The 27,664-nt window shown below is 35.9% G+C and overlaps 1 protein-coding gene across 2 annotated transcripts in view; it reads left to right on the top strand.

Annotated features, from left to right (window-relative positions):
- Nucleotides 1–27,664, top strand: part of Grik2 (glutamate ionotropic receptor kainate type subunit 2) — a 706,521-nt gene that overhangs the window by 500,076 nt on the left and 178,781 nt on the right. The gene's annotated exons all lie outside the window — the stretch shown is intronic.

Genomic DNA, 27,664 nt, shown 5'->3' with positions numbered 1-27,664 from the left:
CTATACTGCTTCACTGAGTCTTTCCAGAACAAGGGGCCACTCCTCCATTCTTCTTGTACCTCATTTGATGTGTGGATTATGTTTTGAGTATTCCAGTTTTCTAGGTTAATATCCACTTATTAGTGAGTGCATACCATGATTCATCTTTTGAGTCTGGGTTAAATCACTTAGTATGATGTTCTCTAGCTCCATCCATTTGCCTAAAAATTTCATGAATTCATTGTTTCTAATGGCTGAATAGTACTCCATTGTGTAGATATACCACATTTTTTGCATCCACTCTTCTGTTGAGGGATACCTGGGTTCTTTCCAACTTCTGGCAAGGGCTAATATCCAATATATATAAAGAACTCAAGAAGTTAGACTCCAGAAAACCAAACAACCATATTAAAAAATGGGGTACAGAGTTAAACAAAGAATTCTCAACTGAAGAATTTCGGATGGCAGAGAAACATCTTAAAAAATGCTCAACTTCATTAGTCATTAGGGAATTGCAAATCAAAACAACCCTGAGATTTCCCCTTAAACCAGTCAGAATGGCTAAGATTAAAAATTCAGGAGACAGCAGGTGTTGGCTAGGATGTGGAGAAAGAGGAACACTCCTCCACTGCTGGTGGGGTTGCAAATTGGTACAACCACTCCGGAACTCAGTCTGGCGGTTCCTCCGAAAACTGGGCACCTCACTTCCAGAAGATCCTGCTATACTACTCCTTGGCATATACCCAAAAGATTCCCCAGCATGTAATAAGGATACATGTTCTACTATGTTCATAGCAGTCCCCCAGAATTTCTTTTGTTGTTGAGAATAGTTTTATCTATCCTGCCTTTTTTGATATTCCAGATGAATTTGAGAATTGCTTTTTCTAACTCTGTGAAGACCTGAGTTGGGATTTTGATGGGGATTGCATTGAATCTATAGATCACTTTTCGCCAGATGGCCATTTTAACTATATTAATCCTGCCGATCCATGAGCACGGCAGATTTTTCCATTTTCTGAGGTCTTCTTCGATTTCCTTCTTCAGAGACCCGAAGTTCTTGTCATATAGATCTTTCACTTGTTTGGTTAGAGTCACACCAAGATACTTTATATTGTGGCTATTGTGAAGGGTGTCATTTCCCTAACTTCTTTCTCAGCCTGCTTATCCTTTGAGTATAGGAAGGCAACTGATTTGCTTGAGTTGATTTTATAACCAGCCACTTGTTGAAGTTGTTTATCAGCAGTAGGAGTTCTCTGGTGGAGGTTTTTGGGTCACTTAAATAGACTATCATGTCATCTGCAAATAGTGATAATTTGACTTCTTCTTTTCCAATTTGTATCCCCTTGACCTCCTTATGTTGTCTAATTGTTCTAGCTAGAACTTCAAGTACTATATTGAAAAGATATGGAGAGAGAGGACAGCCTTGTCTAGTCCCTGATTTTAGTGGGATTGCTTCCACTTTCTCTCCATTTAGTTTGATGTTGGCTATCGGTTTGATGTATATTGGTTTAATAATGTTTAGGTATGGGCCTTGAATTCCTGTTCTTTCCAAGACTTTTAGCATGAAAGGATGCTGAATTTTGTCAAATGCTTTTTCTGCATCTAATGAGATGATCATATGGGTTTTTTCTTTGAGTTTGTTTATGTAGTAGATAGCGTTGATGGATTTCCTTATATTGAATCATCCCTACATCCCTGGGATGAAGCCTACTTGATCATGGTGGATGATCGTTTTGATGTGTTCTTGGATTCAGTTGGCAAGAATTTTATTAAGTATTTTTGCATCAATATTACTAAGAGAAATTGGCCTGAAGTTCTCTTTCTTTCTTGGATCTTTGTGTGGTTTTGGTATCAGCGTAATTGTGGCTTCATAGAACGAGTTGGGTAGAGTTCCTTCTGTTTCTATTTTGTGGAATAGTTTGAAGAGTATTGGTGTTAGGTCTTCTATGAAGGTCTGAGAATTCTGTACTGAAGTACTCTGGTCCTGTGCTTTCTTTGGTTGGGAGATTTTCTATGACCCTTTTTATTTCTTTGGGTGTTAGGGAATGTTTAGATGTTCTATTTTGATCTATTTTGTTTATTTGTTCTATTTTGTTTGATTTAGTTTTGGTGTCGGATATCTGTCTAGGAAACTGTCCATTTCCTCCAGATTCTCCAGTTTTGTTGAGTATAGGCTTTTGTAGTAGGATCTAATGATTTTTTGAATTTTCTCAGTTTCTGTTGTTTTATCTCCCTTTTCATTTCTAAGTTTGTTAATCTGGATACTGTCTCTGTGCCCTTTGGTTAGTCTGGCTAAGGGTTTATCTATCTTGTTGATTTTCTCAAAGAACCAGCTCCTGGTTTTGTTGATTCTTTGTATTGTTCTCTTTGTTTCTACTTGATTGATTTCAGCCCTGAGTTTGATGATTTCCTGCCTTCTACTTCTCCTGGGTGAAATAGCTTCTTATTGTTCCAGAGATTTCAGGTGTGTCATTAAGCTGTTAGTGTATGCTATCTCCATTTTCTTTTTGAAGGCACTCAGGGCTATGAGTTTTCCTCTTAGCACTGCTTTCATTGTGTCCCATAGATTTGGGTATGTTGTGTCTTCATTTTCATTAAGTTCTAAAAAGTCTTTAATTTCTTTCTTTATTTCTTCCTTGACCAAGGTATCATTGAGTAGAATATTGTTCAGTTTCCATGTGTATGTGGGTTTTCTGTTGTTTTTGTTGCTATTGAAGACCACTTTTACTCCATAGTGATCTGATAGGAGGCATGGGATTAGTTCAATCTTCTTATATTTGTTGAGGTCTGTCTTGTGACCAATTATATGGTTGATTTTGGAGAAGGTACCTTGAGGTGCTGAGAAAAATGTATATTCTTTTGCTTTAGGATAGAATGTTTAGATATAGATATAGATATACATATAGATATAGATATAGATATAGATATAGATGATATAGATATAGATATAGATAGTGATAGTGATAGAGATAGAGATAGAGAGATAGAGATAGAGATAGAGATAGAGATACAGATAGAGATACAGATAGAGATACAGATAGAGAAAGATAGAGATCGAGATCGAGATCGAGATCGAGATAGAGATAGAGATAGAGATAGAGATAGAGATAGAGATATCTGTTAAATCTAATTGGTCCAAAGCTTCAATTAGTTTCATTGTGTCCCTGTTCAATTTCTGTTCTCCTGATCGGTCCATTGAAGAAAGTGCAGTGCTGAAGTCACCCACAATTTTTGTGTTAGGTGCAATGTGTGCTTTGAGCTTTAGTAAAGTTTCTTTTATGAATGAGGGAGCCCTTGCATTTGGAGCATAGATTGGACGTTCTTCCTGTTGCATTTTTCCTTTGACCAGCAAGAAGTGTCCCTCAGAGTCTCTTTTGATGACTTTGAGTTGAAAGTCAATTTTATCTGATATTAGAATGGCAACTCCAGCTTCTTTCCTGAGACCATTTGCTTGTAAAATTGTCTTCCAGCCTTTTACTCTAAGGTAGTGTTTGTCTTTGACCCTGAGGTGTGTTTCCTGTATGCAGCAAAATGTAGGGTCCTGTTTACATATCCAGTCAGTTAGTCTATGTCTTTTTATTGGGGCATTGAGTCCATTGATGTTAAGAGATATTAAGGAATAGTGATTATTACTTCCTGTCATTTTTGATGTTATTTTTTAAAATTTGATTGGTTAACTTCTTTTGGGTTTAATGAAAGAAGGTTACTATCTTGCTTTTTCCAGGGTGAAGTTTCCCTCCTTGTATCACTGTTTTCCTCCTATTTTCCTTTGCAGGGCTGGGTTTGTGGATAGATATTGGGTAAACTTGGTTTTGTCATGAAATATCTTAGTTTCCCCATCTATGGTGATTGAGAGTTTTGCTGGGTATACTAGTTTTGGCTGGCATTTGTGTTCTCTTAGAGTCTGCATGAGATCTGCCCAGGATCTTCTAGCTTTCATAGTCTCTGGTGAGAATCTGATGTGATTCTAATAGGTCTTCCTTTATATGTGACTTGGCCTTTTTCTCTTACTGCCTTTAATATTCTTTCTTTGTTTAGTACATTTGGTGTTTTGATTATTATGTGACAGGAGGTATTTCTGTTCTGGTCCAGTCTATTTGGAGTTCTGTAGGCTTCTTGTATATTCATGGGCATCTCTCTCTTTAGGTTAGGGATGTTTTCTTCCATAATTTTATTGAAGATATTTCCTGGCCCTTTAAGTTGTAAATCTTCACTCTCATCTATGCCTATAATCCTTAGGTTTGGTCTTCTTATTGTGTCCTGGATTTCCTGGATGTTTTGTGTTACAAACTTTTTGCATTTTGCATTTTCTTTAACTGTTGAGTCCGTGGTTTCTATGGTATCTTTGGCATCTGAGATTCTTTCTTCTATCTCTTGTATTCTGTTGTTGATATTTGCATCTATGGTCCCTGATTTCTTCCCAAGGTTTTCTATCTCCAAAGTTGTCTCCTTTTGAGTTTTCTTATTTGTTTCTACTTCTGATTTTAGATCCTGGATTTTGGTTAGCTCCTTCACTTTGTTTGTGCTTTCCTGTAATTCTTTAAGAGATTTTTGTGTTTCCTCTTTCTTGACCTCAGCCTGTTGATGAAAGTTCTCCTGTATTTCTTTAAGTGATTTTTGTGTTTCCTCCTTATTGTCTTCTGTATTCTCCTGAATTTTGTTCAATGATATTTGTGTTTCCCTTGTAATGTCTTCTAACTTTTGATCCATTTTCTCCTGAATTTCTTTAAGTATTTCCTTCATGTGTTCCTTTACCAGCATCATACCAGTGATTTTAAATCCAGATCTTGTTTTTCTGGCGTGATGGGGTATCCAGGACATGCTGTTAAAGGAGAATTGGGTTCAGATACTGCCATATTGCCTTCATTTCTGTAGTGATGTTCCTGCGTTTGCCTTTTGCCATCTAGTTCTCACTGGTGTTAGTTGGTCTTGTCAATGCTGGACTCACCAGTGCAAGCTGCCTCTGCCCAGGTGGCCTCTGTTGCACAGCTGACCTCCTAAACTGCCTACTCTATGCCACCACAAAGACTCCTGCTTAACTATGTTTACTGAGGCTTCCTAATAGCCAGAAACTATAATCAACCTAGATATCCCTCAAGAGAAAAACAGATAAACAAAATGTTGTACATTTACACAAAGGAGAATTACTTCCTTTTTTCAAAAAAAAAAAAAAAGAAAGAAAAGGAAAAAGAAAAAGCATGGAACTAGAAAAATTAGAAAAATATCCCTAATGAGATAATCCACACCCATAAAAACAAATATGGCATGTATTCACTTAGAAATATATATTAGTGATTCATTAAATGATAACTCAATTATAATCCATAGACTCAGAAAGTTTAGAAAGGGGGAGGCATGTGGAAAAAATGCATAGATCTCCCTTGGAAAGAACTATAGAAAAGATTTTATGGGTGGACTTGGGCATGAATAAAGAGGGAATGGGAGGGGTTGGTGGAGGAAGATGGATCAGTGGGAGGGATTTGGGGAGAGGCATCTAGAATTGGGAGATATTTTGGAGATGGTGTGGAATCCTAGTGCAGTGGAAATTTATGGAATCTATGAAGGTGATCATAATGAGGAATCCTACTAATGGAGCATTTGGAGTCCCAACTAGCCATCTTGTAGCCAGGCAAGGCTTCCAGTTGTGGAAACTTGTTTTGTTCAATGAAGTTGTTGGCCAAGGAGGGCCCTTGGAAATTACTAAATAACTCAGGATGATGCTAACTCAAAGTGTTGCTCTCTCTGCAAATTGACAGTGAGACATCATTGCTGAAGGCAAATTCCATGCAACTCATTGAACACCAAGAAGTTAAGTCAGTGCCTACATAGAGATTTCACCCCTACATTCTAGGGTCTTTGGTGCAGGAATGTATTCTAGAGGATACCAAAAGTAAAACCTGGATAACAGACTAGTCACAAAATACACACATCTGTATTTTGTTGTACTTGCAACATATGCTAGGATAATGGCATAAAACATGTGGGAGTATTTAACTAATGTCTAATTTGAATTAAGACCCACTTCATAAGCAGGAATACATACCTGACATTGTTTGAGCAATCAAGAACCGGAGGCTAAATAGCCCAGAGACATCAGATAAACCAAGACACAAGAGGTCTTTAAAAATCAATAATATGATTCTAATTGATATTCTGCTATGCTCAGATCAATGCCTTATCTACTTATGATTAGACAGGATTCATCTGGCAACAGGTGGGAACATAATCAGAGACCAACATCTATGAAAAAAAAAAGTCTAATTTGAAGATCTCCATTAAATCCCTCCCTCAAAGCTCACATAATTTCACAGATCAGGAGGCAGAAAGAAGTTGAAAGCCAGAGGGAAGGATAACACGTTCAAGCAATAAGCATAGTGGCTACAGGGGTCTGCATCTGGTGTTCTGTACTAAAGATATTATCTTAGTAATTTTATGGAACTCCTGACTACTTCCTTTGACTGCTCTTGGGGCTCTTTTTCTTCTGTGGGTTTGCCATTTCCACCATCGATGTGGTAATTTTACTTCATCTTATTATATTTTTACTGTCATAAAAACATTTTCCAAAAAGATATTTTTCATCTGACAAGTACTTATCCAAAGCAAATCATATTGTATAATCTAAATGGAAGAATGAAGAGTTCTCTCTGTGTCCTCTGAAACAACCACTCTGAGTGTGGCCTCGAGCCTCTAATACCTCCTGCAGTTTATGAAAAAGTTTTTTTTTTTTTAATCCCAGGAAAAGAATGCTTCTTTGTAGTTTATACCTCTGTGTATACCCCTTTTCTCCTTATTATATTCCTACCTACACACTTTTACAATTACTCATCTACTGGAAATTTGGTGGCTGACTCAGCTCTTCTCTTGAAGACACTCAACTTCATTATTCTCAGTGAATTCAGTGTCCTTATAAAGGATTATCGATCACTGAACATTAAAGCTTCTGGAAATAAGGTCTAGATATCTTTCAAATGCCTCAGTTACAGTTATGTCATAATTATTGTTACATCTGAACCATACTACTTTTAAAATCAATATTAGATAAATTCAACCCTGTGTCTTGCTTATATAGGTAACTACACCATTCAATACCAGTTTTGACTATAGCAGATCCAAAAGTTGATGGGTCATTTGGGTTATTTCTTATATTTCTCCCTACCAAGTGTACTTTCTGGGACTGACTATTACTCCTACCTCTAAGGCTAAATTCATTTTTTTAAATGTTTTACAATACCTAGCATTCTATATAAACCTAACTCTATATGATTGTTATTATCTGTTTCACTGTCACTTATACTTGCATACTTGGATCAAGAATGTCAATCAGATAGGAAGAATAAATCTCTAAAAACTACATTCAGATATCTCAAGTACTGTGGTATGTTCCCAACATGGTAGCCACCACTCTTTATCATATGCTGTAATGGTATTCTAAATTTCCTCTCTATTCCTTCCATCCTGTAGTTGGTGATGTTGGAAAAAAAAAAAAACCTCCCCATACTGAAGAACTGCTCTTCTAATAGTAACAGCTGTATCATAATGTCCTTTCTTAGCCTTTAACCAAGTATGTTTCATGTGTTTCCTCCTCCTTTCTTCTTGATGTGATCAAGAAGATGGACATTCTCTACACAGTGTGCCATTATTTTCTTTTGATTCTGTTTTGAACTTTATGTTTAGGAATTTGTGCAGCTCATCTCTTTCTCTTCTAAAGACATCAGCCCTTTTGTTGCTGATTCATTTTTATTATTATTTTAAATAATTAGGTTTTCATGAAGTAATATAATTTCGTTATCTGCCATCTAGTATTTTAGCTGCCTCTTTTAGGCAAATTTCTTATTTCATTGGGTTTACTGTCTATTACTATGAATTGATAGCACGTCCAAAGTATTTTAATATTTTATCTATCCATCTATCATCTATCTATCTATCTATCTATCTATCTATCTATCTATCTGGCATCTATCTACCATTTATATGTGATATAACTATCATCTATCTATCATCTATGAATCTATAAATATATAGATTCCTTCTATCCCAGGTCTCTCTTAATTACCCTTTTCAAATACTTTGGAGTATACTTTTCCATTGGCATTGGAAAAACTATGTCTTAAATTATTCCAAGGTTACATACTCAATACTCTAAAAAGACAAAGATTAATAATTTGACTGTGATTTCTGTAAGATGCCTAATTGTTTTGAGACTAGGTTAAAAAAATGTTACCAACAAAATTGTAACATGTGTTCCACAACTCATCTTTAAAGAACAGAACTGAGATTTAGTATAGTAGAGAAAAAATAATTAGGAGAATAACAATATAGTAAAAATGACATGTTAATATATTTGAGATGAGGGAAAAAACTTACAATATAGAAACATGTTAAAGATAGATGAAGGTAACTTTGATATAAAATATAACTATTAAAATTTACAATCTGAAAATACATTCAATCATCATAAATGAAATTTATTATAATCTCTGACAAATAATTTTAAAGAACTGGCTAAAGATAGCCATATAATAAATTCTATGCTGTATTCTTGAAATGCCACTATAAAATAAATATAAATAGTTGGGTAAATAATTTAACAGTGAAAGTTTAACTAAGTTATTGTGAATGTAAAACTTGCTCACTGAATTTTATTGTTCAGAGTGAATTAATTACATGAAGAAAGTACTCATTAATTTAATCAGCAGACACTGCATAATAATTAATACTTAAAAGAGTCACTAAAAATTGAGACATAAATGATATGTCTATGTATCTATTGTGTGTTGAGGAAGAACAAAATAGACTTATAGAGAGGAAGTGTGTACATTGAAATCAAAACTTTATTATGATAAGAAGAAATAATATATTACACATTGAATTACACAAACAAAGAGGCAAACACACATAAAAACTCAGACACATTTTCAGTCTATCTTTTGATAAAAGACATCAAATATACAGATGAAAATAAATTTTAATATCTCTACTGAGACAGAGACAAGGAGAATGAAGCAGCTATGGGAAGAGGAAGGACGTTGGATTCATGGCTAAGTATATGTGAGACCACTTTATGGAAGTGTTATTAACACAATATTGAGCAATGAGTCTGAGTAATGGTCTCTTATGTATTACCTTCAAATGATTATCTGAATGCTTATCAAATAGTGTAGTAATAATTAGGTCTATGATTTGATTAAAGGAGTTGTAGTTGTTATGAAAATTATACTGAAAAAACAAATCCATATATTGTTCATATATGTGTTCCCATGTGCTTCATTTTTTCAAATGAAAAGAGATTAAATTAGAAATTGTCTGTGAAATAATGTTGTTTGTTAGAAATTGATGGCATCTTTGCCTTATATGAGAAGTAGTAGGCATCTCTTCAAGGTAACTACCATTCTGGTATATAGATAAACATAAAGATTCTGTTATTTTAGTACACTTTTAATGATAGAGGAAAACATGCCAGAGTTTGTTAAGCGAGGGTGGCTATGTAGTATCACTACCAGCAATAGGAGACCAGAACTACCTATAAGGACTCTAATTATCATGCGGAAAACCAAGGATTTCTTTTCATTTTAGCAATGACTTCAGCAGTTTTTAAGTGCTTGGATATGTGGTCTACCCTTGGAAAGCTACAGGAAGGCAGCTTGAATAGATCTGTCTGTGGGGCAGTCAAGCAGAGAAACAAATTGTGACTGCAGAGTGGACAGTTGTGTCACAAGTGAGCTCACAATCCATATTTATTAACTACAATATTGGTTTTCTAGCCCAGAATCTGTCTCAAGTATTCTGTGAATCTTTGAAACACTTCATTGATTTCTTCTTTATGTAATTCATTGTGATCTAATAGTTCCTGTGATGATTACCTTCTAGGAGCCTTATAGGAGCGCTGGAAAGATCAATTTTGGATGTGTATGACACTCAAACTAGTCTATTACTAAATACAAATTAATAAAGCTCTAATCTTTTTAATGGTTGAAAAACAGAAACTTGTTCCTCTTATCTATGGAATATATTAATGTGAATTCTTAAAATCAATTAAGAAATTGTAATTCATTTATTAAAATAAACATTCAATGCCATTATATTTTTCTAAGGTCTAAATCCTATTATTACACATAAACCGAAGGTTTGATTTTTCTTCTCATTTTTATCCCATCTACACGAGGAGAACCCATGAGAATGAGAAAAATCGATAATGACAATAGTCACAATTAAATGCCATCATCTTTCTGGGGAAGATTATCTCCCCTACATTTACTTATAGGTAACATGATACAGACTGAGCTGGTTGTATTTATGCATTTTGAAATTTATATGCATATATTTAACAACAATGAAAAAAAGAGGACACATACTTGTGCGCACAAAGAGATACTGTGGAAAGTTTAGAGAGGGGAAATTGAAGACAAAATGGTAGAAATATATTATAGTCTCTAACATAAATTAAAATCAGCATTCTTTTATTATTATTATTAATTATTTAATTTTTTGTTTTGTTTTTATTTTTTTTTTTACACTCCAGATTTGATTCCACTCCCCCAGCCCACACTCCAACAGTTTCACATCCCATACCTCTTCTTGACGCCTGTCTCGATGACAATATGTGTCCCCAACCAGACCTCTAAACTCCCTGGGGCCTCCAGTCTCTTGAGGGTTAGGTGAATCTTCTCTGACTGAACCCAAACTCAGGAGTCCTCTCCTGTATATGTGTTGGGGGTCTCATATCAGTTGGAGCCTGATGCCTGGTTGATGATCCAATGTCAGAGATATTGGCGGGGGGGGGGGGGTGTTCCAGGTTAATTGAGACTGCTGGTCCTCCTACAGAGTCACCCTCCTTGTCAGCTTCTTTCACCTTTCCCCTAATTCAACCACCAAAGTCAACAGCTTCTGTCCATTTATTGGGTTCAAATATCTACAACTGACTCTTTCAGCTGCTTGTTGGGTCTTTTGGAGGACAGTAATGATAAGTACATTTTTATGAATGTTCCTTAGCCTCGGTAGTAATGACAGGCCTTGGGGCCTCTCCTTGAGCTGGATCTCACTTTGAGCCTGTCACTGGACCTCCTTTTCCTCAGGCTCTGCTCCATTTCCATCCCTACAGTTCTTTTCGACAGGAACAATTATGGATTAGAGATTTGACTGTGGGATAGCAACCCTATCCCTCACTTGATGCCCTGTGTTCCCACTGTAGGGCATTTCATCTAGGGTTCCTCCCAGGTCTCTGGTACATTCTGGAGGGTTCCCCCACCAACCTCCTACCTCCTGATGGTGCCTATTTCCATTCTTTCTGCTGGCCTTCAGGGCTTCAGTCCTGTTCCTGTACCCAACAGATCACATTCCCTCTACCCCACCTCTGTTCCCATTTCCTCCCAACTCCTTTTCTTCCTCCCTCCCCCATTGTGGTTGCTTTATTCTCCTTCCCAAGTGGGACTGAGGTATCCTAACTTGGGTCCTTCATTTGTTGACCTTTTTTATTTCTGTGGACTGTATCTTGAGTTCTGTTGACTGTATCTTTGGTATTCTGTACTTTTTTTTGCTAATATCCACTTATGAGTAAATATATACCGTATATACCATTCATGTCCTTTTGAATCTGAGTTACCTCACTCAGGATGATATTTTCTACTTCCATACATTTGCCTGAAAAACTCAGCTTCAATACATAAATAAACTCATCTTCAATCATTCCTAATAGCTGAGCAGTATTCCATTGTGTAAATGAACCACATTTTCTGTAACCATTCTTCTGTCCTGGAACAGCTGGGTTTCCAGCTCTGGATACTACAAAGAAGGTCACTATCAACATAGTAGAACATGTGCCCCTGTGACTTGGGTATATTCCCAAGAATGATATTGCTGAGTCTTCAGGTAGATGTATTTCCAATTTTCTGAGGAAACTTCAGATTGATTTCCAGAGTAGTTATACCAGATTGCAATCCGACCAGCAATGAAGGAATGTTCCTCTTTCTCCACATCCTCACCAACATGTGTTGTTACCTGAGGTTTTGATCTTAGCCATTCTCACTGGTGTGAGGTGGAATCTCAGGCTTGTTGTGATTTGCATTTCTCTGATCACTCAGAACTTTGAATATTTCTTTAGGTGCTTCTCAGCCATTCGAGATTCCTCTATTGTGAATTCTCGGTTTAGTTCTATACCCCATTTTTAATAGAGTTAATTGGTGGTTAGCTTCTTGAGTTCTTTATATATTTTGAAATTTAGACCTCTCTCAGATGTGGGGTTAGTGAAATTTCCCTCAGTGCCAATGAGTTCAAGATTCTTTCTCACTTTCTCCTCTGTTAGATTGAGTATATCTGGTTTTATGTTGAAGTCCTTGATCCACTTGGACTTGAGCTTTATGCAAGGTGACAAATATGAGTCTGTTGTCATTTTTCTACACATATACAGCCAGTTAGACCACCACCATTTATTGAAGATGCTTTCTTTTCTCCATTGTATATTTTTTGTCTTCTTTATCAAAGATAAAGTGTGCATGTGTAGTTTTATTTCTGGGTTTTCAACTCTATTCCATTGACTAACCTGTCTGTCTCTGTACCAATACCATGCAGCTTTTATTACTATTGCTCTGTAATAAAGTTTGAGGTCAGGCATGGTGGTTCCCCCCAACTGTTCTTTTATTGTTAAGATTTGTTTTCACTATTCTGGGTTTTTTGGCTTTTCCAGATGAATTTGAGAATTGCTGTTTCTGTGTCTTTGAAGAATTTTGTTGGGATTTTAATGGGGATTGCCTTGAATCTCTAGATTGTCTTTGGTGGGATGTCCATTTTTACTATGTTAATTCTGCCAATCCATGAGCCTGGATCTCTCCATTTTCTGAGATCTTCTTTGATTTCTTCTTGAGAGACTTGAAGTTATTGTCATACATATCTTTCACTTGTTTGGTTAGAGTTACCCCAAGATATTTTATATCATTTGTGACTATGTTGAAGGGAGTTGTTTCCCTAATTTTTTACTCAGACTGTTTATTATTTATATAAAGGAAGGCTACAGACTTATTTGAGTTAATTTTATATCAGGCTACTTTGGAGAAGTTGTTTATTAGTTGGAGAAGTTCTCTGCTAGAATTTTTGGGGTTGCTTATTTATCTATCATATCATCTACAAATAGTGATAGCCTTATTTCTTCTTTTCTAATTTGTATTCCCTTGATCTCTTTTTGTTGTCTTACTGTTCTAAGTAGTACTTCAAACACTATATGGGGAGAGTGGGTATCCTTGTCTTGTTAGCTTCCCTGTGTCTTCATTGTTAATTTCTTTGTGGTATTCCTATGACTGTAATTTCTGGGAGAATTATCAGGATATTAAAGTACAGGAAAATAGAGCTAATATTTCCCTCTTTTCAAAAAGATTCAACATGCTAATACTTTACAGCTTTTGTAAATCTGTGTGTTCTTCATCAGGTTGGTCTGCCTAGACACTTAAGAGTTTTACTCTCCTCAGATTGGCTTGGGACTCCTGAGGGAGTTTTACTCTCCTCGTCTTTAACAGAGCAAGTTATATTCCTGCTTTAGTTATGCTGACATTAGTTCACCTTGTTTGCAATTATCACAATCTTATATACATTAAATTACTTCTCTAATTGTTCCAAGTTTTGGATCTGTTACTTTTCTTTGCTGAACATCATATTGTGCAGATTTTCTTGTTTTTTTACTAGTTTGGGTGGTTTGAATTAGAAGGTTTCTATCTCATATATTTGAATTCATAGCCTCCTGCAGTATTTTTGGAAGAACTAGGATGTTGGCCTTTGTTAGAGTCACCGAGGGTGAGATTTGAGATTTCTAAAACTACTGTTAGACCCAGGGTTTTTTTTTCCTATTTACCTACTTACCCATGGATTAGCCCTATGCTTACCTGATTGTCTATATAAGAACTGGACTAAACCCTTAAAACTGTAAGCAAGCCCTCAATTAAATGCTTTATTTTATGAGTTGCCTTGTTATGGCGTCTCCTCATAATATAAGAATAGTAACTAAGACATGAATTATTTGAGAATTTCATATAACTTATTTTAATGATAGTAAACCCAACTGGCAATTTCTTCCAGATCCATTCTGGCTTCCATACCTAAAATAATTTGATATCTTATTTTACTTTTATAAAATCAAACACAATTATTGCTGCTCCTACATCCTTTCATGAGTGGCCTTCCCCGAGGGCATGGTCAACCTAGGCAAGTCCATACACTTTTAAGGTAAACGGAAACTTTTTTGTCAGTAGCTATAAGTTAATAACATCTCCTATTTGGGCTTTGTGCCCACTCTCCCTTTTCCTGTTGATCTTTTTTCAGTTTTGATCTTTCACAGGTCTCAAGTATATGGGTAAGCCTCTATGAGTTCATACAGATAGTATCCTGCTGTGTCTTGAAAACAGCATTATCACTTAGTCATTCATATAGCCTCTGGCTATCGCTGTCTTTCTGCCCTTGAAATGTTCCCTGAGACTGAAGAAGAGAGAATGCTTTAGGTTCAGCGTCTCATGAACCAGAAAATAGATTGATTTCAATCTGGCATAAAACTAATTGTGACCTCTGACTTCTGTCATCATGCCTCCACCTTTCAGGTGTGATGCCATGTACACTGGGAATCAAACTGAGGGCTACCTATATCCTAAGCAAGTATAAATTATAACCCCACATTATGAATATCTGGAAATATTGCTGTAATTTACTTCTCAAAGCAGCAATTTACTTATGCACGTTTTTTAGTAAGCTGTTTAGCACGAATTTGGTGAATAAATTAGTGGGATAATAACTTGAAATAAATGGGAAGATTTCATATGCTCACATATTTCAAAAACTGTACACATTATACAACAATATTTCCCTATTTAAACATTTTGTCAAAACATAAATAAATAACTTATTTTCTTGAAAATTTACTGGTCAATAGAAAAAGAAATAATATTTTTTGCTAGAAAATTATTTGTAAAAATAATTACATTGATCACCAGTAATGGCCTGTGATCTAAATATGTAGCTAAGAATTTTACTGTACATTTCTTGTTCTGATAGATGCTATATTATTTGTGCTTTTTTTATTTTTATTCTATATATTTTTTATTTACATTTCAAATGATTTCCCCTTTTCTGGACCCCTACTCCCCGAAAGTCCCATCAGCCCCCTTCCCTCCCCCTGTTTTCCCAACCAACCCTTTCCCCTTCCCTGTTCTGGTTTTGCCCTATACTACTTCACTGAGTCTTTCCAGAACAAGGGGCCACTCCTCCGTTCTTCTTGTACCTCATTTGATGTGTGGATTATGTTTTGGGTATTCCAGTTTTCTAGGTTAATATCCACTTATTAGTGAGTGCATACCATGATTCATCTTTTGAGTCTGGGTTACCTCACTTAGTATGATGTTCTCCAGCTCCATCCATTTGACTAAGAATTTCATGAATTCATTGTTTCTAATGGTTGAATAGTACTCCATTGTGTAGATATACCACATTTTTTGCATCCACTATTCTGTTGAGGGATATCTGGGTTCTTTCCAGCGTCTGGCTATTATAAATAGGGCTGCTATGAACATAGTAGAACATGTATCCTTATTACATGCTGGGGAATCCTCTGGGTATATGCCCAGGAGTGGTATAGCAGGATCTTCTGGAAGTGAGGTGCCCAGTTTTCGGAGGAACCGCCAGACTGATTTCCAGAGTGGTTGTACCAATTTGCAACTCCACCAGCAGTGGAGGAGTGTTCCTCTTTCTCCACATCCTAGCCAACATCTGCTGTCTCCTGAATTTTTAATCTTAGCCATTCTGACTGGTGTAAGGTGAAATCTCAGGGTTGTTTTGATTTGCATTTCCCTAATGACTAATGAAGTTGAACATTTTTTAAGATGCTTCTCTGCCATCCGAAGTTCTTCAGGTGAAAATTCGTTGTTTAACTCTGTACCCCATTTTTTAATAGGGTTATTTGGTTTTCTGGAGTCTAACTTCTTGAGTTCTTTACATATATTGGATATTAGCCCTCTATCTGATGTAGGGTTGGTGAAGATCTTTTCCCAATTTGTTGGTTGCCGATTTGTCTTTTTGATGGTGTCCTTTGCCGTACAGAAACTTTGTAATTTTATGAGGTCCTATTTGTCAATTCTTGATCTTAGAGCATAAGCTATTGGTGTTCTGTTCAGGAACTTTCCCCCTGTAGCGATGTCCTCCAGGGTCTTCCCCAGTTTCTTTTCTATTAGCTTCAGAGTGTCTACTTTATGTGGAGGTCCTTGATCCATTTGGAGTTGAGCTTAGTACAAGGAGACAAGGATGGATCAATTCGCATTCTTCTGCATGCTGACCTCCAGTTGAACCAGAACCATTTGTTGAAAAGGCTACCTTAGAGTAAAGAGCTGGACGACAATTTTACAAGCCAATGGTCTCAGGAAACGAGCCTGGGTTTCCTGTAAAAAGGGTTAGGGTTAGGGTTAGGGTTAGGGTTAGGGTTAGGGTTAGGGTTAGGGTTAATATCAGATAAAATTGACTTTCAACCTAAAGTCATCAAAAGAGAACTGAGGGACACTTCTTGCTGGTCAAAGGAAAAATCCACCAAGAAGAAATTTCAATTCTGAACATCTCTGCACCAAATGCAAGGGCACCCTCATTTGTAAAAGAAATGTTACTAAAGCTCAAAGCACACATTTCACCTAAGACAATAATTGTGGGGGACTTCAACACACAACTCTCCTCAATGGACTGATCAGGAAAACAGAAAATAAACAGGGACACAGTAAAACTAATTGAAGCTTTGGACCAATTGGATTTGACTGATATTTATAGAACATTTCACCCTAAAGCAAAAGAATATACCTTTTTCTCAGCACCTCATGGTACCTTCTCCAAAATCGACCATATAATTGATCACAAGACAGACCTCAACAAATACAAGAAGATCGAACAAATCCCATGCCTCCTATCAGATCACTATGGTGTAAGAGTGGTTTTCAATAGCAAAAAAAAAAAAAAAAAAAACAAAAAACAAAAAAAAAAAAACAAAAAAAAAAAAACAAAAAAAAACCAGAAAGCCCACATACACATAGAGGCTAAACAATACTCTACTCAATGACACCTTGGCCAAAGAAGAAATAAGGAAAGAAATCAGAGACATTTTAGAATTTAATGAAAATGAAGGCACAACATACCCAAATCTTTGGGACACAATGAAAGCAGTGCTAAGAGGAAAACTCATAGCCCTGAGTGCCTCCAAAAAGAAAATGTAGAGAGCATACACTAGCAGTTTAATGACACACCTGAAAGCCCTGGAACAAAAAGAAGCTATTTCACCCAGGAGGAGTAGAAGACAGGAAATCATCAAACTCAGGGCTGAAATCAATCAATTGGAATCAAAGAGAGCCATACAAAGAATCAACAAGTCCAGGAGCTGGTTCTTTGAGAAAATCATCAAGATAGATAAACCCTTAGCCAGACTGACCAAAGGGCACAGAGAAAGTATCCAAATTAACAAAGTTAGAAATGAAAAGGGAGATATTACCACAGAAACTGAAGAAATCCAAAAAATCCTCAGAACCTACTACAAAACAACACAACTGGAGAATCTGGAGGAAATGGACAATTTCCTAGACAGATACCAAATACCAAAATTAAATCAGGACCAAATAGATCATCTAAACAGTCCCATAACCCCTAAAGAAATAGAAGGTGTCATAGAAAGTCTTCCAACCAAAAAAAGCACAGGACCAGATGGTTTCAGTACAGAATTCTATCAGACCTTCAAAGAAAACCTAACACCAATACTCTTCAAACTATTCCACAAAATAGAAACAGAAGGAACACTACGTAATTCCTTCTACGAAACCACAATTACGCTGATACCAAAACCACACAAAGATCCAACAAAGAAAGAGAACTTCAGACCAATTTCCCTTATGAACATCGATGCAAAAATACTCAATAAAATTCTTGCCAACCGAATCCAAGAACACATCAAAACGATCATCCACCATGATCAAGTAGGCTTTATCCCAGGGATGCAGTGTTGGTTCAATATATGGAAATCCATCAATGCAATCCACTACATATACAAACTCAAAGAAAAAAAACCACATGGTCATTTCATTGGATGCTGAAAAAGCATTTGACAAAATTCAGCATCCTTTCATGCTTTAAGTCTTGGAAAGAACCGGAATTCAAGGCCCATACCTAAACATAGTAAAAATAATATACAGCAAACTGGTAGCCAGCATCAAACTAAATGGAGAGAAACTTGAAGCAATCCCACTAAAATCAGGGACTAGACAGGGCTGCCCCCTTTCTCCTTATTTTTCAATATTGTACTTGAGGTACTAGCTCGGGCAAGTAGACCACATAAGGAGGTCAAAGGGATACAAATTGGAAAGGAAGAAGTCAAACTATCATTATTTGCAGATGATATGATAGTCTACATAAGTGACCCAAAAAACTCCACTAGAGAACTCCTACAGCTAATAAACAACTTCAGCAAAGTGGCAGGTTATAAAATCAACTCAAGCAAATCAGTAGCCTTCCTGTACTCAAAGGATAAGCAGGCTGAGAAAGAAATTAAGGAAATGACCCCCTTCACAATAGCCACAAACAGTATAAAGTACCTTGGGGAGACTCTTACCAAACATGTGAAAGATCTGTATGACAAGAACTTCAATACTATGAAGAAGGAAATGGAAAAACCACCCATGCTCATGGATTGGCAGGATTAATATAGTTAAAATGGCCATTTTGAAAAGCAAAATACAGATTCAACGCAATACCCATCAAAATCCCAAATCAATTCTTCACAGAGTTAGAAAGAGCAATCCTCAAATTCAACTGGAATAACAAAAAACCCAGGATAGCTAAAACTATTCTCCACAATAAAAGAAATTCTGGTGGTATCAGTATCCCTGACCTCAAGCAATACTACAGAGCAATAGTGTTAAAAACGTCATGGTATTGCTATAGTGACAGGCAGGCAGATCAATGGAACAGGATTGAAGATCCAGAAATGAACCCACACACCTATGGCCACTTGATCCTCGACAAAGGGGTGGAAAACATCCAATGGAAAAAAGATATTATTTGTTCTAAATCAACAGTTTGAATAAATACTGATATATGTTTTTATTTGTTCTATGTATAGCTATATAGTACAGATTCTGATACTAGGGTTTGTATTTTATATATGACACAATTTGTGATAGGATTTCTTAAGTAATTTAATGTTTGATGTGTATAATTTATAGCAGAGCTGGATTCTGTTCAGCAAAAAAAGCTATACTCTTCTTTTGGAAGATGTGGAAAGCTTTTTAAAACTGCTTTGCACAGTGCTTATCTAATCCTAGAACATGCTTTTACATAAGGAAAAATATACTACTTAAGAGACTAAGAGACTGAAGCCAATATAGGTTTTACACTGAGTTCCAGACCATGCCATGCTATTTTAAAATAAATAAGCAGAATACTATACAAACTGTTTTACAGATGTTTACAAAATTAAAAATTTTTCTATAAGAATTTATAAAAGATAATGATTTTATATAAATCCAAGTGAATGCTTAATTGTTGCAAAGGTCAGTTTACTCCATTTGTTAAACCAACCATCAAATGTTCCCAAATTCAGGCCTAATTTATCACTGTCTAATCAATTGATTTTTCTTTTTTTTTTTATTTGACATACTTTTTTATTTATTTATTTATTTTTATTTACATTGCAAATGATTTCCCTTTTTCTGGGTCCCCACTCCCTGCAAGTCCCATAAGCCCATCCCCCTATTCTTACATTCACCCCTTCCCACTTCCCTGTTCTGGAAGTACCCTATACTCTTGCACTGAGTCTTTCCAGAACCAGAGGCCACTCCTCCATTCTTTTTGGACATCATTTAATTTGTGGATTATGTCCTGGGTATTCAAAGTTTCTAGGCTAATATCCACTTAACAGTGAGTGCATACCATGATTGATCTTTTGAGACTGGGTTACCTCACTTAGTATGATGTTCTCCAGCTCCATCCATTTGTCTAAGAATTTCATGAATTCATTGTTTCTAATGGCTGAATAGTACTCCATTGTGTAAATATACCACATTTTTTTTTATCCATTCCTCCGTTGAAGGACACCTAGGTTCTTTCCAGCTTCTGGCTACTACAAATAGGGCTACTATGAACATAGTGGAGCATGTGTCCTTATTGCATGTTGAAGAATCCTCTGGATATATGCCCAGTAGTGGTATAACAGGGTCCTCAGGAAGTGACATGCCCAGTTTTCTGAGGAACCGCCAGACTGATTTCCATAGTGGTTGCACCATCTTGCAATCCCACCAGCAGTGGAGGAGTGTTCCTCTTTCTCCACATCCTCGCCAACACCTGCTGTCTCCTGAGTTTTTGAACTTAGCCATTCTGACTGGTGTGAGGCTAAATCTCAGGGTTGTTTTGATTTGCATTTCCCTAATGATTACTGATGTTGAACATTTCTTAAAGTGTTTCTCAGCTCTCCAAAGTTCTTCATGTGAAAATTCTTTGTTTAGCTCCGTACCCCACATTTTAATGGGGTTATTTGGTTCTCTGGGTTCTACTTTCTTGAATTCTTTGTATATATTAGATATTAGCCCTCTGTCGGATTTAGGATTGGTGAAGATCCTTTCCCAGTCTGTTGGTTGACGTTTTGTCCTTTTGACGGTGTACTTTGCCTTACAGAAACTTTGTAGTTTTATGAGGTCCCATTTGTCAATTCTTGATCTTAGAGCATAAGGTATTGGTGTTCTATTCAGGAACTTTTCCCCTGTGCCCATGTCCTCCAGCGTCTTCCCCAGTTTCTTTTCGATTAGTTTCAGTGTGTCAGGTTTTATGTGGAGGTCCTTGAGCCATTTGGAGTTGAGCTTGGTACAAGGAGATAAGAATGGATCGATGCGCATTCTTCTGCATGCTGACCTCCATTTGAACCAGCACCATTTGTTGAAAAGACTATCTTTTTTCCACTGGATGCTTTCAGCTCCTTTGTCGAAGACCAAGTGACAATAGGTGTGTTGGTTAATTTCTGGTTCTTCAATCCTATTCCATTGATCCGCTTGCCTGATATTGTACCAATACCATGCAGTTTTTATCACTATTGCTCTGTAGTAGAGTTTAAAGTCTGGGATATTGAATCCCCCTAAAGTTCTTTTACTGTTGAGAATAGTTTTAGCTATCCTGGGTTTTTTGTTATTCCAGATGAATTTGAGAATTGCTCTTTCTAGCTCTATGAAGAACTGGGTTGGTATTTTTATGGGAATAGCATTGAATCTGTAGATTGCCTTTGGCAAAATGGTCATTTTAACTATATTAATCCTGCCAATCCACGAGCATGGAAGTTTTTTCCATTTTCTGAGATCTTCTTCAATTTCCTTCTTCAGAGATCTGAAGTTCTTGTCATATAGTTCTTTCACTTGTTTGATTAGAGTCACCCCAAGATACTTTATGCTGTTTGTAGCTATTATGAAGGGGGTCATTTCCCTAATTTCTTTCTCAGTCTGCTTATCCTTTGAATATATAAAGGCTACTGATTTGCTTGTGTTGATTTTGTAGCCAGCCACTTTGCTGAAGTTGTTTATCAGCTGTAGGAGTTCTCTAGTGGAGATTTTAGGGTCATTTAAGTATATGATCATATCATCTGCAAATAGTGATAGTTTGACTTCTTCCTTTCGAATTTGTATCCCTTTGACTTCCTTCTGTTGTCTAATTGCTCTAGCTAGGACTTCAAGAACTATGTTGAAAAGATGTGGAGAGAGGGGGCAGCCTTGTCTAGTCCCTGATTTTAGTGGGATTGCTTCAAATTTCTCTCCATTTAGTTTGATGTTGGCTACCGGTTTGCTGTATATTGCTTTTACTATGTTGAGATATGGGCCTTGAATTCCTGTCCTTTCCAAGACTTTTTAGCATGAAAGGATGCTGAATTTTGTCAAATGCTTTTTCAGCATCTAATGAAATGATCATGTGGTTTTTTTCTTTGAGTTTGTTTATGTAGTGGATAGTATTTATGGATTTCCTTATATTGAACCATCCCTGCATCCCTGGGATGAAGCCTACTTGATCATAGTGGATGATTGTTTTGATGTGTTCTTGGATTCGGTGGGCAAGAATTTTATTTAGTATTTTTGCATCGATATTCATAAGGGAAATTGGCCTGAAATTCTCTTTCTTAGTTGGATCTTTGTGTGGTTTTGGTATCAGCATAATAGTGGCTTCGAAGAAGGAGTTGGGTAGTGTTCCTTCTGTTTCTATTTGGTGGAAAAGTTTGAAGAGCATTGGTGTTAAGTCTTCTTTGAAGGTCTGATAGAATTCTACACTGAAACCATCTGGTCCTGTGCTTTTTTTGGTTGGAAGCCTATCTATGACCCCTTCTATTTCTTTAGGGGTCATGGTTCTGTTTAGATGGTCTATTTGATCCTGGTTTAATTTTACTAATTGGTATCTGTCTAAGAAAATGTCCATTTCCTCCATTTCCTCCAGATTCTCCAGTTGTGTTGAGTACAGGTTTTTGTAGTAGGATCTGATGATTTTTTGAATTTCCTCGGTTTCTGTTGTAATATCTCTGTTTTCATTTCTAATTTTGTTAATTTGGATACTTTCTCTGTGTCCTTTTGTTAGTGTGGCTAAGGGTTTATCTATCTTGTTGATTTTTTTCAAAGAACCAGCTTTTGGTCTTGTTGATTCTTTTTATGGTTCTCTTGGTTTCTACTTGATTGATTTCAGCCCTGAGTTTGATGATTTCCTGTCTTCTTCTCCTCCTGGGTGAATTAGCTTCTTCTTGTTCCAGGGTTTTCAATTGTTCCGTTAATCTTCTAGTGTAAGCTCTCTCGAATTTCTTTTTGGCGGCACTCAAAGCTATGAGTTTTCCTCTTAGCACTGCTTTCATTGTGTCCAATAGATTTGTGTATGTTGTGCCTTCATTTTCATTAAATTCTAAGAAATCTTTGATTTCTTTCTTTATTTCTTCCTTGACCAAGGTATCATTGAGTAGAGTATTGTTCAGTTTCCATGTGTATGTGGGCTTTCTGTTGTTTTTACTGTTACTAAAGACCACTTTTACTCCATAGTGATCTGATAGGAGGCATGGGATTATTTCAATTTTCTTATATTTGTTGAGGTCTGTCTTGTATATGATCTATTTTGGAGAAGGTACCATGAGGTGCTGAGAAAAAGGTATATTCTTTTGCTTTGGGAAAAAAAGTTCTCTATATATATCTGTTAACTCCAATTGGTTCAAAGCTTCAATTAGTTTCATTGTCTCCCTGTTTAGTTTCTGTTTTCCTGATTGGTCCATTGAGTATAGTGGAGTGTTGAAGTCACCCATAATTATTGCGTAATGTGCAATGTGTGCTTTCAGCTTTAGTAAGCTTTCTTTTATGAATGAGGGTTCCCTTGCATTTAGAGCATAGATGTTCCGAATTGAGAATTCTTCTTGGTGAATTTTTCCTTTGACCCACAAGAAGTGTTCTTCCATGTCTCTTTTGATGACTTTAGGTTGAAAGTCAATTTTATCTGATACTAGAATGGCTACTCCAGCTTGTTTCCTGAGACCATTTGCTTGTAAAATTGTCTTCCAGCCTTTTACCTTAAGGTAGTGTTTGTCTTTGCCACTGAGGTGTGTTTCCTGTATGAAACAAAACATAAAGTCATGTTTATGTATCCAGTCTGTTAGTCTATGTCTTTTTATTGGTGGAATTGAGCCTATTGATGTTAAGAGATATTAATAATAGTGACTATTGCTTCCTGTCATTTTTGATGTTATTTTTATATTTGAGTGGTTATCTTCTTTTGGGTTTGATGAAACGTTACTATCTTGTTTTGTCCAGGGTGTAGTTTCCTTCTTGTATTGGAGTTTTCAAACTATTATAATTTGTATGTCTGGGTTTGTGGAAAGATATTGTATAAATTTAGTTATGTCATGGAATATCTTGGTTTCTCCATCTACGGTGAATGAGAGTTTTGCTGGGTATAGTAGTCTAGGCTGACATTTATGTTCTCTTGGAGTCTGCATGAGATCCACTCAGGATCTTCTAGCTTTCATGGTCTCTGGTGAGAAGTCTGGTGTAATTCTGATAGGTCTTCCTTTATATGTTACTTGGCCTTTTTCTCTTCCTGCTTTTAATATTCTTTCTTTGTTTAGTACATTTGGGGTTTTGATTATTATTTGACGGGAGATATTTCTGTTTTGGTCCAGTCTGTTTGGAGTTCTGTAGGCCTCTTGTGCATTCACGGTCATCTCTCTCTTTAGGTTAGGGATATTTTCTTCTATAATTTTATTGAAGACACTTGCTGGCCCTTTAAGTTGTAAATCTTCACTCTCATCTATACCTATAATCCTTAGGTTTGGTTTTCTCATTGTGTCATGCATTTCCTAGCTATTTGGGGTCACAAGCTTTTTGCATTTTGCATTTTCTTTGACTGTTGAGTCAATGGATTCTATGGTTTCTATGGCATCTGAGATTCTTTCTTCCATCTCTTGTATTCTGTTGTTGTTATTTGCATCTAAGGCCCCTGATTTCTTCCCAAGGTTTTCTATCTCCAACGTTGTCTCCCTTTGTGATTTCTTAGTTGTTTCTACTTCTGTTTTTAGATCCTAGATGGTTTTGTTCAGTTCCTTCACTTGTTTGTTTGTGTTTTCCTGTAATTCTTTAAGATTTTTTTTGTTTTCTCTTTCATGACTTCTGCCTGTTGACCCAAGTTCTGCTGTATTTCTTTAAGTGATTTTTGCATTTCCTCTCTGTTGGCTTCTATCTGTTGACCCATAGCCTCCTGAATTTCTTTAAGTGATTTTTGTGTTTTCGTTGTAAGGGCTTCTAACTTATTCATGTTCCCCTGTATTTCTTTAAGAGATTTATTTTTGTCCTTTTTGTGTTCCTCTAATAGCATCATGACCAGTGATTTTAAATTCAATTCTTGTTTTTCTGGTGTGTTGGTGAATCCAGGACTTGCTGCTGTTGGACTCTTGGGTCCAGATTCTGCCATATGCCATGATTTCTGTTAGTAATATTCCTACCTTTTCCTTTTGCCAACTGGTTGTCTCTAGCATTAGTTGGTCTTGTTGTCACTGGCTGGTGTTTGAACTATCTGTGAGCCTGTAAGGCTGTTTCTGCACCACTGAATGACTGGGTTTACCCTGGCAGAGATTGCTGATGTGCTGCCCTCCTCTTGAGTGCCATTGGAGCCCTGGTGTGTCTTGCCCCAATCAATGCTATACTCCATTTGTCTCTGTGAACCTGGTGCTGCTCATATACTCTGACTGGGAGCGAAGATGGCAGATGCTTCAGGGACCTTTTCCACATTCTGATCACTCTGCAGGGCAAACGACCCCCAGACAGGGTTGGCACATGGATGGCGCGCAGAGCTGCCCAGGCCCTGGGTGCAGGCAAAAGCCTGACAGGCTGAGACCCAAGCAATGTTAGCCTTGGGTTATGTCTGCCTACCTACAAAATTAAATTTTAAATAAATATTGTTTACAGATAAGAAAAGGTTTGAATTGGGGAAATTGTCTGACTAATATTCATGCATTACCTGATAAAAATAATGCAAGGGTCAACTGAAAACACTTCCTATGTTACAGAGATGGGTTGCAAATGTACTTATTTCCTTATAGTTTTTAAATTTTTAAATTTTTAAAACAGATATTCAAAACTTATGGAATATCGTATAATACCTGGCAGTTTCCCCTCATGTGTACATTATACCTTATTTACATACCTTATTTAATGTTGTATTGTTACAATATCATCATGGAGGGTGGATTATAATTACAAAAAATTACTTTCTGTTCACATTAGTTAACTAGACCAATACTGGGCAAGCCAATAATTTTTCAGTATAACTGTTCTTATAAGTATCTCAACCAAAACTCTGAAATTTCTCATGGTTTGTTTTCATGCTAAATCCTCCTATGGTTCTGTGATCCCTAGAGAATTGAGATTGCCATCCAGTTTCATACACATTTATACACATAATAAATTTAAAATAAAACATAGGTTAATTTTAAAAGATTATTATCTTGGCGTCAGTCTACCACAATTACACGAAGTAAAAAGTAGGAACTTTAAGAGTCATCAAGTTTTAGTTCAGTTTATATTTATAGAAAACAATTATGTGAATGTCTTAGTTTGATTTTTTATATACGTTATTTAACACATTTTCAATTAAACGTAAGTATTTTGAGTTATCAGTGGAAAATACCGCACTTTCTTATAGAATTTAAGTAAATTAATTAGATTTAAAACACTGGTATGTCATTAGAACTAGATGATAAATTATAAAGACTTATAATGACAAAAATAGAAAATATCAAAATTAAGAACTATCTTTTGTATGCTAAATTAAAAAGTATACAATTCCAAAAGAATTACATGGACTTAGAATAAAAGAGGGCAATATTGTTACAGTTACTGTGGTTTAATATGCATATTTGAATACTACCTAGGTAAGAATATATAAAAATATCGATCTTGCTAAAGGATTAAATAGAACAAAACAAAACAATGCAAACGTTTTCTCTAAGAAAGAAAAAAATCCACTCAATTTTTTAAAAAAAACCTTTTATGAAGTCTGTTAGTTGACATTTTTTAATGCATTACCAATGGTGAAGTTAGTAGATGGCCCATACTGTTTGAAATTGCCAGCAGTCTTTTTTAAGCATTAAGGAGGCAGTTTCTGAAATTCTGAATAAATTTACTCCTGTGTTTTATTCTTCCTTAGTTGTTTACATTCATAAGTATGAGAAAATTTTCTATATTTTATAGCTCATTTGTGTACCATGAACTCTATTCTATGTACTAAGAACTTCGGTTTGTGAAAATACAAGATTTTGCTAAATATTATTTTATATTTTCAAGACAAAAGTAAATAGAGTATAGCATGCATTTAAATTTCTCATTTTTGAAGCATATTCTGTTTTAACCCCTTCAAAACTTTTATGTAAGAAATACAAACATATTAGTAATAGTGAGGTAATGCTGTAAATATTGTAGTAATTAAACTACTATTCCATGATATTATAACATTATGAGACATTGTATACATGATTAAGTATTTTCTCATAGCAGAAAGACAAACAGAGAATATGTATTTGGGAACTGTCACTGTTATACAAGGCCAGTATTAAGGATGTAATATGTTTGCTTTATTGATCAGAGACATAAATTAGTACAAATCCAGTGAGCTGTGTTTTTATATATAATAGAACTTCAGTGATTCTTTTTCTATCTTACTCTGTATTTGTATCTACAGGACTATGAGACAATAGCAAAACTAAATGATTTTTTGCTGTAAGAATCAATTAAAAGATAAATTTCAAGAGTACATTCTTATAAAGTGTAAAATTGACAATAATGATGACTTTATTCATTTACTTGCAAATATTTAATGATTATTATATCCTAGGTACTATAGAAGACAAAGGAGATACAGATTACATACACCTACTCCAAAGAGTGATACCTTCTAATGGAAAGAGCTTGGCAAATGATAATGCATCTTATGATTAAATTCAAAACATGACATGGAATCAAAGAGTATCAAAATGAGTAATTACAAAGAATGCTTTGTATAACACACATCAGTCAATTCAGAATTCAGAGGCGCATATATTAAGAATCATTCTCCATCTTTAATTATTAACATTAATGGCCAAATTGTAACTAATCAACTCAATATATTAAATCATAATCGCTGAGTCTATTATAAAAAACAACCTGAT

This window comes from Apodemus sylvaticus, chromosome 19, assembly GCF_947179515.1.
Source record: "Apodemus sylvaticus chromosome 19, mApoSyl1.1, whole genome shotgun sequence".
NCBI classification, from domain to species: domain Eukaryota; kingdom Metazoa; phylum Chordata; class Mammalia; order Rodentia; family Muridae; genus Apodemus; species Apodemus sylvaticus.
This window is presented reverse-complemented; position numbering and strand designations above follow the sequence as displayed.